The 16839-nt window shown below is 37.5% G+C and overlaps 1 protein-coding gene across 2 annotated transcripts in view; it reads left to right on the forward strand.

The window, feature by feature from the left end:
- Positions 1-16839, forward strand: part of glceb (glucuronic acid epimerase b) — a 51491-nt gene that overhangs the window by 13765 nt on the left and 20887 nt on the right. The gene's annotated exons all lie outside the window — the stretch shown is intronic.

The raw sequence follows: 16839 nt of genomic DNA on the forward strand, positions 1-16839 counted from the left end.
AGTTAAATTTAAGTATTTTTCTTTTCTTGCTGATCCGAAAAATTATTTGATCCGTGGGTCGAAAACTGTAATGTGATCTAAATTGTGAGATTTGTGATCGGTTGAACTAGTATAATATACACAAAGAATATTGGCCGATATTTCGATATATTTTTTTTAATCCCTAATATTAGTATCAGTATCGGCCCTGAAAACCTATATTGGTCAGGCTCTACTAACTACCATAATTTATTTTTCATTCTTTCAAATTCTTGGTTCTTTTCAAAGAACTGAACTCAGTTTGGTTCTTTTTAAACTTTTTATGAAAACATCTTATATGACCTCTTCTTTTAAACCTCTTTTTAAAAAAAGACACAAAAAAAGACATCAGCTGCGATAATGAACGGAAACAGTATCATCTCTATTTGAAGATTGCTTTCAAGAATAAGCCTGCTGTCTCTTTCTTTGGCAAGAAACAACGTTGTTGAGAAAACTGAGGATTTTCACCAGGAAGTGTTTTCCAAGCAGACAGCCATGAAATGCACCCTGCTGTGCATCCTGTCTTCAGATATTTTACACAGAAACACTCATAAACACTGGTATGGAAAACATAAACCTTGCAAATACATTTTTGCATTCTCTTTGAAGAGGAGCAACAACTTGGATATCTGTTAATGTGGCGAGTGCCCTGAAAGCCCTCTGACTGAAACGTGTCATTTCCGCAGAAGGCAGGAAGATAGATTCAGTTCCAGCAGTGTACATCAAAGAACGCTCTGAAATCTGGAAAAGCTTTCTGTGGACACTGGATGATATGACTCATTTTGGTGGATATTTACTTTGCTGTGTTGTGTTTGTGCTTTCCCATTAAGTTCCCTTAAAATCCATTTGAGATTTGTCAGATTTGGGATCACTTTGTGTCCATTTTAAAAAAAAAAGACCGTTACATTGCAACAGTCTTTCTAATTTGAATTTGAAGGTTTTTTTTGTACCATGCATGTTCATTCCAGGTTCAGAGGGACTGAAGCACATTTTCACTTTAAAATGACCCACTTTAGCATGGTATTTTGAGTCACGCACTAAAATTCTGCACGTTTCTCCTCATGGTGCTGTACTGCAGGCACACACACGCTCTCAGAAACCTATTGCACCTAGTTAGTTGTCTCTCTTTCCGCAGGCCTGTCTGGAATATTCCAGCCTGTTAGGAGGGTGGGGGGTGGGGAGCCCAGCGTGAGGTTCTCTCACTAGGGAGCAGAGTTGTACACAAGCACAGTAAGAAGATTTTTCTCCCTGTTGAATGCAATGATGCCAGATAGGGAGCTCAGCAGTTGGGTAGAGGGTTGGGGTTTAGAAACAGGAGTGTTGGAGAAGAGAACGGCTTCTTCAGATTACTTTTTGTTGTTGTTTAGCTCATCGCTGCTCCAGAGACAAACAGAAGATGAAACCGCATTCTGCTTTATGAATATTCATGAATGTTTTGCGGCATCCCTTGTTAATATCAAGACTAATATTAACTTTAATGATGCCCCTAGCTGATGGAGCTGGAACACAGCTCACAGTACTTCCATTCCAGTAAATTGTTGTTAATTTACTGTGCATTTATGCCTTGATGTTGGGGTGGGGGATATGACCAAATCTCAATAACAGCGTTTGCCTCTATAACAGCACTCAGAAAAAGTTTATCGGACAGCACGCACATATATAGTGAAATTAGTTTTCTTTCGGTGCTGATTGCTTTTAAGTGGCTTAAAATCACTTGTTTTTAAACCACAATGCTTAAAAACAAATTGTAAACTTTATGTTTTGTGACCATGTAGCAGCAGTACGTGAGGGTGCAGCTGAGATTGATTGATTGATACCTTGATTACTGAAACATTAGGATTTCTAGAGTGATGGAAAAAACACACACAAAAAACCCCACCAACATTATATTGTTAACTGACTTTTTTGTGTGAGTGATAGTATTGCTGTTAATAGTTGTCATGGGGTTACATTTATGAGAGTAAAAGCTTATTATTATTATTGCACATTTCATTTCAGTTTTTAATATATATATATATATATATATATATATATATATATATATATATTTAATGTTTTGTATTTCATCTTTTTATAAAACCATTTTTTTTTTTTTTGGAGAAAGTTTGAGATCATGGTAGTAAGGTGCAGATTTAAGTAGTGTTGTCACAGTACCAAAATGTCAGTATTCTGTACCGATACCAGGGAAAATCCATGGTTCTCTGTACCAATTTTGGTACCAAAGCAAAACACAAAAATATGCTAATTAAAAAAAAAAAAAAAACTTTTTAGCACTAAAAATAAAACCAATGCCATTCTTTATACTTATTTACAATTGTGTTTAAAGTTTTTCTACAAGTTATATAATTATGAAAAACAGTAAACAAGTTTCACCCAAATTTAATTTGTCTTTTAATTTATGAAATTTGAACACATTTTATTGTTGGTAAATAAAGGGGATTTGCTATTAAAATTAAAACATGGAAGAAATATTGTGATTTTATTTCTTTAAAAAATAAAGTTGTGTAAAAAAATTGCAACAGTAGTAGCAGTATCACATACATTTTACTAAATAATAGTAATATTTCTAGCACAATGCCTTTATGTAAAAATTAACTTTTAGGCCTAATGAATGCATATTTGTCATTTTAACTGAACTTAAGACTGGTGGTGATGCTTAAGATATTTTTGGTCATTGAGGGTTTCTGCTGTAAAAAAATAGTAATATATCATATTAATTATTATTAAAAGATAATACTACTACTAATTCTACTATCATACTAATGTATATACAATGCACTATGAATTGATGAGCTGCTGGGTTCATGAATATTTATCACGTTGTCTGCGTTCGGTCAAACTGATTTGCTGAAATCAAAACAAGGCCAGTACTAGATCAGCGGCAGCCAATGAAATTGCCATTTGTACACTAGCTCCGCCCACTACTGGAGAAACCGGTATGTCTTCTGCTTGTTCGAAAATGAATATGAATAATTCTAAATGAACCTCATTATTTTGACAGGAGAAGACAACAAAGAGTAGTTTACATATAGCGTGTCGATTCAGCGTGGTAAGACTTGCTCTCTCTCTCTTTGTATGTGTGAGAAACAGCGATATCAGTAAAGCGACGGTGAGTCGTGCGCCTTCACAAAGAGTTTACAGAGCATCAAATACAGGTCTCATACTTCCATTGAGATGAACTGAAAAGTTCAGATCACTTGATGGAGAGATAACTCTGAAGCTCAGATGCTGAAATTAATGCAAGAGTCATGTGCTTCAGTCTATGTAGTAAACAAACCCGTACGTCTCTGCCATTCAGTAATTCACACAGAGATGCGCAGAACATGGATTCATATTTCAAACAACATTTGCGGCTTAACATTAACAGATACTGGTCCATATGGAGATTTGATTTGATTAATTTATGCTAACTTTGAAAAATTCCACGACTGTCCATATTAAAATGTAAGTTTCATTTTCATGACTGGATTTTGATATTCCATCCTCGTTTTCTGCTTTGCGGAAATCATAGCGCTGAACTGGGTTTGAACGGGACCTCGGTACTACCGATACTTAAACCTGGTATGGTCACATTAACATTTTTTTTAGTACCGGGTCTTTTGACAACACTAGATTTAAGGCTGATTTATGCTTCTGAGTCAAAACTAGGCTGTAGGTTGTGCATAGGACGTGCCGGCTGCGGCTTAGCCTGACGTGCACTTCTACAAATATGTCACAGTCCATCAAATCTATGCAGACTGCAAGTTATGTGATTGGTCTGCTAGTACCCCTCCCTCCGTATGTATTTGAGTTTTGTGTGTGTGTTTTAGCTTTAATATATTTTAATGTTACAAAATAAAAGAAAGCAATGAACAACTGTCTTATTATTTATTATAAAATGTAGCATTACATCACTTTGTTGTTCACAACAAAGTCTATGTGAAGATGAAAGAATGCCATCTTCTGCTGTTCCGTTGTCGTTGTCGTTTTTTTTTTTTTTTTTTTTTTTTTTTTTTGTAGCTTTAAATAAATGATTTGTTCTTTGATATTTCTTGGCCATCGTCATGGCTGATGCTTCTCCGACAAGCTGCTGCTTCTTCAGCTTTTGCCGTGGTCTGCGGGTTACACAAGCAACATGCTCGTGGACACTGCAGGCTAGTGGTTTGCATGTGTACTGCACATCGATTTGGACAACGGCGCAGAAGTATAAATGAAAACCGATGCACATCCTACGACGTAGAGGCTACGGCATATGTCCGACACAGAAGTATAAATCAGCCTTTAGCATCATGTTTTGTTTTTTTTCTGTCACAGTCACTCATGTTTGGCCTGTGAGAACTTGCCATATGCTGCTGTCTGAACGCATACCACAGGCTTTATATAGACTCTGCTCTCTGATGTGTCAGCACTGTTTAACTCTGTTTTGTTTGCTGGTTTGTCGTCTCTAATTAAGGTTGCTGAGTAGTTCTGACTTGTCATAATGGTTGTTTGATCAAGCTCTAAAAAAACACTTGGAAAAGCTCTGAAAAGTGTTGCAAGTCCCTGCTTTGGGATTAAAGTTAATTCCTTAATGTCATCCTCTGTCACGTGCGCCATCTTATCCATCACAAAAGACTTTCTTTGTTCAGTAGTTTTTCTTTTTTCCACTGTTAGATAAGCTTGGTTAATCAAGCCGTGGCGGTCCTCTGGATGTCTGTCTGGGAACTTTTTACTGATTCTGCGTCTGTTAAGAAACTCGGAGCTGTCATTTTCCTCTTTTTAATGGCATTGTACAGTAGATTAGATGAGAATTAGGAATGATTTTAGTGAAACATTTATCTCACTTCTGGGAATGATTTAAGATGACTTCTATATCTGTAGAAGGAAGGAGAATCTTTTTATAAAATCACAGTGAGCCTATTATAAAAATATACTTGACATTTGTTTAGTTTTTTTGCCTCTGAATGTGTGAGTTTTTGCAGTACCTCTAATGTGCAGTTATATTAAAAGTAGCCATAGGACTTCACCTTCCACCTTTTTTATTTGCCTTTTTAGTCTTAAAATGTGTTCTGTAGGAATTCATAATCATTACTGATACGTATTTGTGATTAGTAGTTAATGTCCGTCACATGCTTTCAGATGGAGGGGTGTTTAATACACAGAGCCGTAGTTCACTGACAAGCTACGCAAAATCACATTCATTATCGAAGGTGATTTGATCTGCGATAATGAACGTGATATTGCCTAATTGTCAGTGAACTACGGCTCTGTAAAAGTGAATGCAGCTCAATCTGATAGCAGGTGATGGAGAACTACAACTAATCACAGAACCAGCTTTACTGATGAGATGCGCATGACAATCACATGCGATTAATTGCACCAAGAGGGTCTGGCTGCACAGTATTGCTACTTTGCACAGTCCTACTTTGTACTTATCTCTTGTTTTAATATTCATGTCAAAAAGCATTTAATATGTGCAAAAATGTGTTTCACCAACATGGTGGGCCATTTGTCACGCTAACCCAACACAGCTTTAGTTGATGCTTGACATTGTCTATAAATATTGTCGACCAATAATGAGACGCTTGATATTTTGATGGACTTTTTTTTTTTTTTTTTTTTCATTTTGGTATCCTGAATATTGGTAGATTGTAGATAGTGGATTGTCTTGCACCTCTTTCTCACCAGCTCTGTGTATGCTGCCTTTTGCATAGAAATGCCATTAAAAAACACAGCAACAGTACAGACATGCAAGAACACTTCCAGCTGTCGTTTGCAGCCTCTGTGCCGAGACGCTTTTTCACTGTGACAAGAGTAGGAATTTTAGACAGTTCTTCTGTGCTTGTGGGGTTTTGTTTCAAGCATTTGATTTGTGTGGTGTCAGCCCCAGGCTTGGTAACATCCATTTGCTGCACTGAAGAGACCTCAGGAGAGAATGATGAGAAGTCTTGATTCCAGATGCTCGCTGAAGATCATCATCATCTGTATCTATGAAAGAGCTTCTTCCATTCCCTAGTCTCGTTCTCTCAGTCTTTGATTTCCCCCCTTCACTGTGACAGTCTCTTCTCATGGAGTATGAATTATAAATCCTGATATGAACACGAAGCCTTTGATTAGCAAATAATGCCTTACACTTATGCAAAGTTCAGATATGGATGAATAATTCTCCCCTACTTCCTGTCTGCTCATCAGACGCTCTTTCCTGCTGCTCTGCACTTTGTCCTTGCCCTCATATCACCCTTGCGGAGATCCTGTGATATGGCTTTTGAAGCACTCTTTGCTCAAAGGCTTTTGATTTCGAGCATCATCTGATAAATATTCCATGCAAGTTCCTTTCATAAGCAAACAAGGTGCCGAGAATGCGGTGCTTATCTCTTTGCAGACAGCCGGAAGAAGTGCTCCCGCTCTCAGGACTGACATGAGGGGCAGAGGTCCCGAGATGCACCTGTGCCTTTGTGTGTTTTCTAGGGGTGGCACGGCTCAACTTTTTCACAGCTCGGTTTGTTTCACGGTTTTAGAGTCACGGTTTCGGTATGGTTTGGTATGTGCTATGTTTATGAAAAAACTATACTTTCACATTAAAAAGAAAATAAGAATATTCTTTCTAACTACATGCAACAGTACAATAAATAAAAAAAAAGAGTAAAGATACAAATAAAATTGTGATTTATAGCTATGTCCGGATACTTGCCACAAGACGGGCATTTTCACATAATTTTTGTGAGAATTTGTCTATTCAAACTCAATATACTTGAGAGAGCTTTATTTTTGCGCGTGTTCTGAGACGCCGCTTCGGATGAGCGCATGCACAAATCTTCTCCTTGCTCACGTGTGCTTGCGTCTTCTGGCTCTTTCAACTGGCGAACATGTTTCAGCTGGCAAAGCTTAAATGAGTTTAGTTTAAAACACAGATATCGACATGTGTTGTTCAGGTCTCCCCGTGTGTGCGCTATCAGCACTCGGGTGATGACGGAATAAATGACTGTGCTCATATTCCAGCATACAGCATTTGCATTGAACAAAGTGAATGGTTTGTCCAGGTTTTTCTTTTTTCTTTTTTTATCATCGCTGCTGTTGTAATGTACTGGGAAGCCAGAATGTGTTTCCTTCAACAAAGACATACATTAGCCAAATTCTGTTTTTTGTTTTGTTTTGTTTTTTTACTTCTTTATAAGAAACCATGTTACAGATGTGTTTTCAGATTTAAGTTGAAACGCAGTCCTAGCACGTGCTGAACCGTACGGTTAATTTTGTTTTTGCGAACCATCTCACCCCTAGTGTTTTTGGGCTGGTATCTCTGTAATCAGCAGAAGGCTGTCATGAGTAACACTCTGCTCAGGCTGGTGGGTTGTGAGTGGGCCTGCTCGGTGCTGTCACTGAAGCATTAACCCATCTGAACTCATCTCGTCATTGGTGAATAATCGCACACATACCCTCGTAGTCAGGCACGAGCCCACGGCCGTCTGACCAAACGTCTGTTTCTGTTGTTCATGCGATTCAACATTTCGGGTTTGAAGGGAGGCTGATGCATTCTCCTGAGGCAGAACTTTGAAATCTCAGCCTCACTGCAGCTGTTTAATGTGTAAGATTCAAGGCTGTTTATGCATCAGGAGAGATGCAACACATCTAGCCTCGACTTAAAAAGGAACTTATTTCTTTTTTAATTTGCAGGGCTTGGAGGCTTTGGTGATTCTGATGAAACTAATTTCTCTTGGATTGTCCTTACAGTCCAGTTCATACAGAGCTTGAATTTGCTGCAGGTTGTTTAGCAGAAATATGGGTCAGACATAAGCATTCAGATTAGGGTTGGGCCGATTGTGCCATTTACCATTGCCCGAAGGCTGACCCCCCCCCCATCCCCTTCCCCCAGTGTATACGTTTTTCTTTATCTACCCTCAAAAAATGGAAGTGAAATGTGACAACATGCCCCATAGATAGGGTACATTGTAACATCTGAGGGGCAAGTTGTAACCTGACCATATAATACCTGATTGAATAAAAAAAATATACATGTCAAACTAATATATCTTGTTAATAAAATAATAATAAAAAAATCCAAATAAGTATTTTTTTTTTTTTTTTACCTGTTCAACCCGGTTCTTAACGCATACAGCGCTATGATTTCCACAAAGCTGAAAACGCAGTGGGAATCTCTAAATCCAGTCATGAAAATGAAACTTACATTTTAATAGGAACAGTCATGGAATAAGTCAAAGTTAGAATTGATAAATTCAAATCTCCATATGGACCAGTATCTGTAAATGTAAGCCACACAAGTTGGTTGAAATCTGAATCCTGCATGTTCTGTGCGTCTCTGTGTGAATGAACGAATGGTTTGTTTACTACATAGACTGAAGCACGTGATGCTTGCAGTAATTTCAGCATCTGCCATCTCAATGAGGACATAAATACATAAACAACATCACCAGAACTGCTCTGAGTCACTTCACAAGCATTTTACCATTTAATTTGAGTAAAACCAGTGTCAATTTAAAGGTATTCACAACAAACCGTCAAAATGAAAGTTCATTTTTACATAAAGGCATTGTGCTAGAAATATTGCTATTATTTTGTATAATGTATGTGATACTGCTACTACTTTTGAAAAAATTTATAAAACTTTATTTTTAAAGAAATAAATCACACAATATTTCTTCCATGTTTTAATTTTAATAGCCAAAAATAAAATGTTTACATTTTATAAATTAAATTTTGGGTGAAACTTGTTTGCTGTTTTTCATAATTATATGACTTGTAGAAAAACTTTAAACACAAGTATAGTATAAAGACTGGCATTGGTTTTATTTTTAGTGATAAAAAGTTTTTTTTTTTAATTAGCGTATTTTTGTGTTTTGCTTTGGTACCGAGAACCGTGGATTTTCACTGGTATCGGTTCCGAATACTGACATTTTGGTACCGTGACAACACTACTTGAAATAATATTTTCTAAACAATAAGCTGACTAAACATTGACTGTCAGTCTTTATTCACCTGTTTCTCATTGTTTCGCATTAAAATTAATTAAATAGTGTAAATTACATCGCTAATGTCATAGAACAGCATATGTAATGCAGTGTTACAACGTGCTCCATCTGCACAATTAAAAACTGGTTAGTGTCTTCTGCTAGTTATCAAAGTAAAATTTGAAAAAAAAAAAATAGTAAATATAGTGCGAGGACATGGTTCTATCCATCAGTTGTTATTTGGGTAGAGGGAGATGAATACAAGCTTGCAGTTTATTGTAAGAATGGGTTTACAGTGATTAAAAGACTGGAGAAGTCCATCATATGTCAGTAGTGAGAAGTCTGGGAAATCTTTCAGCAGAAACATGCACAGATTATTTGTTCACAATGAGTTTAATTTAGAAAAGAGGTACATTTTAATTTCATGCTGATTTTAAACTAGAGATAGTGTGAAAATTTTGTTCTGGGCCAGTAGTGCCCATAGTTAAAGAACCCCCATAACAAGCTTATACAAAACATTGTTGATTTGTAAAGAGCTGTCAGTGATTCAAGTTTGCTTTTGGTGTGAATATATTTTAAGCTTCCCTTGAGCCATGTCTGCACTTGAGCACTCCAAGAGAGCTTCCTTCAAGGCTGTTATTTGGATGGACTTGTGTGTATGGCAAAAGCTTTCAGGAGAATGCCTCGGGTCTTCAGTTCACAGTGCTGCTGCTGAAAAGGTCTCTTGTAATATAGCTTCTGCTTCGAATTGATTTGTACTTCAGCTGAACTTGGTTGTGTGACGTTAGTGCAAGATGTCAAGAAATGAAAGGGAAAATGCATTTCTATAACCTTCTATGCCACACTTTTTTTCACTTGAAGCTTCATAATTTACCAATCCTAACTCTCACAGGGCTCTGAGATTAGATGATGAGAGGAAAGAGAGATCACAGTTATGAGAAACTAAGTTGTAGTGTCTACCATAAAGCCTTGAAGAAAAAGAGCAATGGATGAATGCAAGAGAGGGGGAGGTTTTGAGAGAGCGCTGCTGGAAATCATGAGATATCTTTAGGTAGAGACACTCGGCAGGGAAGCATTTATGAAGCAGCTGCTAAGGCGTCTCAGGTCTTCGATTCAGAGTGAGGATCTTCCGTTTCTGTTATGGAGAGATGGCAAGAGAGTGAGTAAGGCCAAGGCCCAAAATTAACACTTAGCTAGTGCCAAATATGGAGCATGAATTGACTTGATTGAGTTGTCTAGGAATGCTATTCAAAACTGCAACATTACATGGTATAAGAGCGACGAACTGAGGCCAGTGTTACTGCATTTCAGGCCTTTTAACAGAACAGTACTTGCTCTTTCAGGCCAGTGTTGCATTGCCAATGAAAATGTCACATTTATTGATCTTGTACATACCATAACAAACTTTAGTTAGGCCTAATTGTTGTTCTGTGATTAGGCAATGTATTCTTGATTTGGTTGATTTCATTTAGTTGAAAATGACAACAATCTTGCTGTATATGCAGTAAAAGTAAAGAAATTTGGGGTCAGTGAGATTATTATTATTTTTTTACTATTTTGAATCCTTTTATGTTCACAATAAAAGTATATTTGATCAAACGTATTTTTGAAACGTGTTTTCAAAAATACTTTACAATTAAATTTTTTTTTTTTTTTTGGTTTTCTAAATGAATAAGCTTCTGTAATTTATTGTACAATGTAAATGTAATTTGTTCTTTTGATGGCAAAAATTATAATTTTCTTTAGTCATTAGTCCAGTTTTCAGTGTCACATTATCCTTCAGAAATCATTTTAATATAGGCTATACTGCTCGAGTAACATTTCTTCTTATTATTACCATCAGTGTTGAAAACTATTGCAATGTTTTCATGATTCATTTATTGCTGAATGAAATTATTAAAATCTTTTCAAAAGAATCCTACAGACTCAAAAGTTTTGAACGATGTTGTTAAAGGGGGGGGGGGGGGGGTGAAATGCTCGTTTTCACTCAATATCCTGTTAATCTTGAGTACCTATAGAGTAGTACTGCATCCTTCATAACTCCAAAAAGTCTTAAGTTTTAATATATTCATAAGAGAAAGATAGTCTGTACCGATTTTTCCCGGAAAAACATGACCGGCTGGAGGCGTGACGTGTGGGCGGAGCTAAAGAATCACGAGTGCGAGTAGGCTTTTGTGTTGAGAGCGTTTGGAAGCTGTGACATTACCGTGAGGAAAAAACCATCATCCAGAACAAACCATGGCTTATAGTCAGATTCAGCCATTTATTTATGATCCAGAATCAGATCCAGAGGCTGAAATTTAACAAGAGCAGCATCAGCAACAACGTCTCTATGTGGTATGTACTGAAACTGTATATATTTGCTTAGCGGGTTTGGAAAATGACTAAGTTCCACTTTGTCATCTTTTTTTTTTTTTTTTTTTTTTTTAGCTGTAAAGGTGGAAAGTGCAGTTTGATGACATCGCATGTTGTTTACTTGATGTGCTTACACGCCGATAGCTAAGTTAACAACACAGAGATTGAAACTTGAAGCAGTTTTACTCACCGCATGCAGTTCCAACACACGATCGTGACCCTTTTTCGTTGCGACCGCATTATCCTTAAGAAATAAACGATGTGCAAATCCGGCGTCAAACTGGGCCTTGTTTGTAAAACAAGCATCTTCGAAATGCAGGGGAACAAACACAAACACTTGTACAACTCCGTTGATGCTCTGTAAAAATAAACTCCATCCACTGGTCCCTTAATGCTGTTTCTTTTTTGGTAATCTATGCAGGGTTGTCTTGCCCTGGCAACCAAAAACACACTCCTTTTGTGACATTTCGCGACGCTCTCGCTCTGATCAGTGAACATCTGTTGTGCTCTCAGTGCTGTGCTCTATGGGAGCGCGCGCTCTTCCGGCAGAAGTGCCCTTAGGACCCATATAAGGAAATTCCACTCCATCTAACGTCACACAGAGTCATACTCGAAAAAAACTTTCTGAAACTTGTGACAAACCGGAAGGAGTATTTTTGAAACTGATATACTCCTTCAAACATACAATTTTTGACACTTTGTCCATGTTTAGCATGGGAATCCAACTCTTTAACAGTGTAAAAAACTCAGTATGCATGAAATAGCATTTCACCCCCGCTTTAATTAAAACAGTTTCGTGGCTGGTAAGAAATATTTCATAGCCAGTTACTCACCTTAGCATGTGTGGCAAAAAGTTAATTTTGGCCCCAGAGTAAGACTCTGAGATGAGACTGAGAATCCCAGGAGGTAGTGTAGAGCTATCGAGAGAATGTATGCAAAGCCTCTTCAAGAGCCATAGGAATTTTACAGATGAGCACCATATCCCTGAGAGACTATGACAGGCCCCACACATCTCCCCTACTGCGACACTCACACTCCCAGCTTCTCTTTGTTCCCATAATCCACTGTGACGGTGAGGGTCGCATTTCCACTGCAAGGGCAGGGGCTGCAGGATCACACGGGCCATTTATAGGGCCACAAAAAGTGCTGGGGCCCTGGATGTGTGTCCACAGGGTCAAACAAAGAGGTCTTTCTCCTTTTTGAGACACTTGTCTTGATGTTGCTTTTGTTGCTGTTGTTTTGGCTCTCTCAGTGTTTTTCATGTTGTCCTTCCTATACATGGGGCTGGATGAAATAAAGCAGTTCTGCACAGCCTTAAAAGAGGGTGAAGCTTCTGACTGTTTTCAACAGCATTTGTTCTGTTTTTCTATTTGCACACAAGCCTGAGCGCTTCCAGAATCCTCCGAATATGATATTAAGATGTTCTTGTCCAATCCATCCTCACAGGCACTGAATCTGCCAGCCCGCAGTAAGTTAAGAATGGGGTGCTTTCAAGTGCACATCTGATAACTGGCCATATTTTATCCACTGTTCCTCTGTCGGCTTCTTTCTGCCGCTCTCCCACCTTCCCCGCTTTCATTCTTTCTATCATCCGAAGCTGAAACCTCCATTACTCTCGAACGCAGGGCTGGGGAGATGAAGTGTGAGATGATTTCCTGTGAATGTGGCCATGTGCTGACTCTCGTTATTCTCGCTCTTAATGGATTCCACACTTCTGCACACATTGTGAGCGTACTTGACAAGGGCTTCTGGATGTGTCCTTGTTCTCAAGAACATCATGGTTGCTTTTGTAGAGTAGACATGTGTGGGCGTCGTTTTCATATTCAGTGTATCTCTCCCTATCTATGTCTGATGAGGGTGTGAGAGCCATTGATTTAAGTCTGTAATGTTATGTTTGGAAAATTACCCACATATTGCAGCAGCATGAAGTGTGTTGCCGTTTGTTTATTCTGTCTCTACAAAAGGAAAATTTGAAAAAGCTTCACTGTTGTGTATTGAGAATGAACTCTTCAACATCAAATTATTTTTCCCCCGCCTCCACCATCTCAACTCTTCTTCAAAATCTCCTCCTCTCCCCTTAGTCTTTGAAACTCCACTCTCTTCTTTAGAGATTTGTTTCAGACTAATTCGATTAGATTTTTAATTGCCTCCATTTTAAGAGTGTGTATGTGTGTGCATGCAAACGTGTGATGGAGGATGGGTTTAGAAGGACCTCGGCTCATACGCATATTCTCTCTCTCTCTCTCTCTCTCTCTCTCTCTCTCTCTCTCTGTCTCTCTCTCAAGCATATGGCATGTGCTCTGAACATTAACTAACCCTCTGGGGCATTTAGCTAAAGTACATCCTTATTTGGTGTAAAGAGAAGATTAGACGCACCACATGGGCACGGTAGACAACCTGTATCTGTACATCATTTACTTTGACTGTGTTTTTTTGCCCCTCCATATCTTGGGAAACATAAATGATAAACCCGTTTGTGTATACTGTGGATTGTGTGGTAGTTGGGTAAGGAATAGTTCAACCTGAAAAGTGTATATTAGGGATGTTCTTTCTAACCTACAACCGACACTCGTTAACCGACAAGATTATTTTAAATTAGAATTTAATTAAATTAGAAAGGATAAGTGTCTGTGACCCATTAAAAATACTAAAATTTGTTTTCCGGGGGGTACATTTTACATGTGCAAAAAGCAGCAGACAGCAGAACATAAGGATTCACATGGTAATCATATCACATCAGCCACCTTCAGCTGTGCAACAAGTAGCCTAGTATGCAGAGTTTTGGTTTATTTTTGTGCTGCGCGAAAGGAAAACAGGCAGCAGAAAGCAGCATCCTATTTGTCTTTAGGCTTATTTCACAAAATCACAAAGATTTTTTTGTTTTGTTTTGTGAATGTACACAAATAAAGGCAAACCTTTTACAATTCATCTTATCTTTGACTAAAAGGAGTAGTTGCTTCCACTGTTAAAAGGAAAAAATTCAAGTGATTGCGCTGGCGCCCACATGCACGCACAGTTTAGCATTGCTAACCTTGACATTGCAGCCTGTTCGTTATCATAAAATACAGTCAGTCAAACATGAGAAAAAATCCCCAATAAAATCACACTAGTAAAATCTGTGCCATTAGGCATTATCATGGTGATTTTATGTAAAACATTTTGTTTGACATGGATATTGGAATGCGTGTGATTTAGTCTACATTATAAATAATATTTTGGCATTCAAATACATCGTGAATAGGGAAAAAATTGATTTTGTGTCAAATGAGAACCAAAATTGGTTACAGTTTTGTTTTAGCTTAAATTAATTGGTTTTAACTTGTCTTTTATATAGATCTAGCTTTTTTAAATTCTTGTTCTTTCCTTAATACTGTTCATTGAAAGGATTTGTCTCGGAATGAGGGGAACTAAAATAGCATTGCTATATTTACAGTGTTTATTATTTTTGTAAACATTTTGCATCTGCATTAGGTCTGTTTCTGAATTAAATAATAACATGCAAACTTTTTTATGCGTGTAGCATATTTCAACCATGCAGCAAACCTTTTTAAATATTTTGAAAAATTACTAAAAAAGAAAAAACTTAATCAGTCAAAATCAGTCGGTTAACTGGTTAAACTGAGCATCCTTAGTGTATTTACATTTTTGAACATTGATGAATGTGTGGTAAACATGGAAACTCCATTTGTACTTGCTTGACATGCATCAAACAAGCATGTTTGAATTTCTGTTTACTAGGGATGAACAATTAATCGAATTTCTAATCGCGATTTATAATTATGGATGCCACAATTATGTCGTTCAAATCGTTCAAAGTCCACATTTGTTATTATGTGTGCTTAAGATGAAAGTTTTTCTTTCTACATGTTATCTTTCCCCATTATTTTAATATCATTCATATTTTTACACATTTTACATTTAAGGCTTAATACTATAGGAGAGCACTAAAAGTTTTTCGGTTAGTGATTTCAGCTTATGTCATATAAAAATACAGCATGCAGTTTCATCAAACAATGGAATTAACACCATTCAATGTAAATTGTGATATCATAATTAATAATCACAATTACAATTTCTAGGGAATAATTGACAATTATGATTTTGTCATAATCGAGCATTGATTAGTGTTTGTATATGAATAATTTATTTTTATTTTTTTCAAAATCTTACAAAGTCATTTGTTAGCTTTGTCTGAGAAACAGAACAAATATATAAGTTGTTAATCACTGAAAACTGTAACCTTTTCCCTTGCCTCTCTTTGGCGCGTTCACGGCGGAAGATTTTGATGTCCGATTCATGAGCTAGCCCTAATTTTTCAGACTGGTTTTATGAACTTGTTCATTGCAAAGATTAGGCTAAAAAGAATGATCGCCTTACTTATTGGACGTAGCATTAGTAGCTTGAGAAAAAGTAACTGGCACAATGAGCTTTGCTCAAGTTCTTATTGATACTTGATGGCCGCTGGGGTGATTTGAAAAGACTGTTTAATGTCACGCTTCTTTTTGTCTGCAGCCCTCCTCCTTTTCTAGTCCATGAGAGATGAGTATGACCTAAAGGAATTACTAAATTGCTGGGATTTCATCTTTGAGCTTCTCTGATTTGGGTGAGAAGCAGGTATTAAAGACGAGGCTTTTAATAGTAACTGCCGACAATGCCCCGCAGACAGCCACATGTAAATGAGGTGTTAACTAGCACCGACACACTGAGATTTTGATGCTGTGACTCTCAAACTGGCATCCTGAAGATCAGCCTCCGTGACATTTTATAAAGTAGACTTGTAATGGAAAGCATTAAATAAATTTTACAGAAAGGAATAATGAAAATGTGTGTTGCTTATGTTGCCTTTTAAAGCCCTTCTTGACCGAATCATCATAAATTATCTATACCCGTCTAAACATTCCTGGTATGCCTACTCTTTTTATACGCCATAGCATTGTTACATTGTAACAAATCCGAGCCTTGTCAATGAGGGTTGTATACCGACAGAATGTTATAAACTAGCAAATACCTGATTTAAGTGCTTCGTCAATATTCCCATTTTGTAAAAAAAGATCGATACCCTCTTTACGGTGTGATGTACTGCAGTTTTTAATTTAACAAGCCTTTCCCCGGGTGCTGGAAGACTGTTATGGCGGAGATTAATTGTGGGGTGAAGAGTTGCAGTCACTCTCCACACACTGCAGCTGATGGATCGTCACTACATTAACGACCGGCCTGTCGACAAGCCTGTAAATTCATCATGAATGCAATTACTAATATGTATTTGTTTCTTCTCCATCATTTATGGTCTATTTAAAGCCTGTAAGTCAGTGTTCCTTGACGTGAAAGTGTACTTAACGCCTTGGCCAAACGTGCTTTGCCAGTTTCATTTACAGTCACGACAGATTTCGTTTATGGATAACTGCCTAATTAGCTTGGAGTTGATTTTATCCTACAATGCTGCCTTTGCCATTGGTTCGACCAAGCAGTCAACTCAACCGCCAACACCTTCAGATGATATTTGATAGAACATTTAATCTGCTGTTTGAATAACTTGTCCTCCTGT

Source organism: Carassius gibelio, chromosome B7, assembly GCF_023724105.1.
Source record: "Carassius gibelio isolate Cgi1373 ecotype wild population from Czech Republic chromosome B7, carGib1.2-hapl.c, whole genome shotgun sequence".
Lineage (NCBI taxonomy): Eukaryota > Metazoa > Chordata > Actinopteri > Cypriniformes > Cyprinidae > Carassius > Carassius gibelio.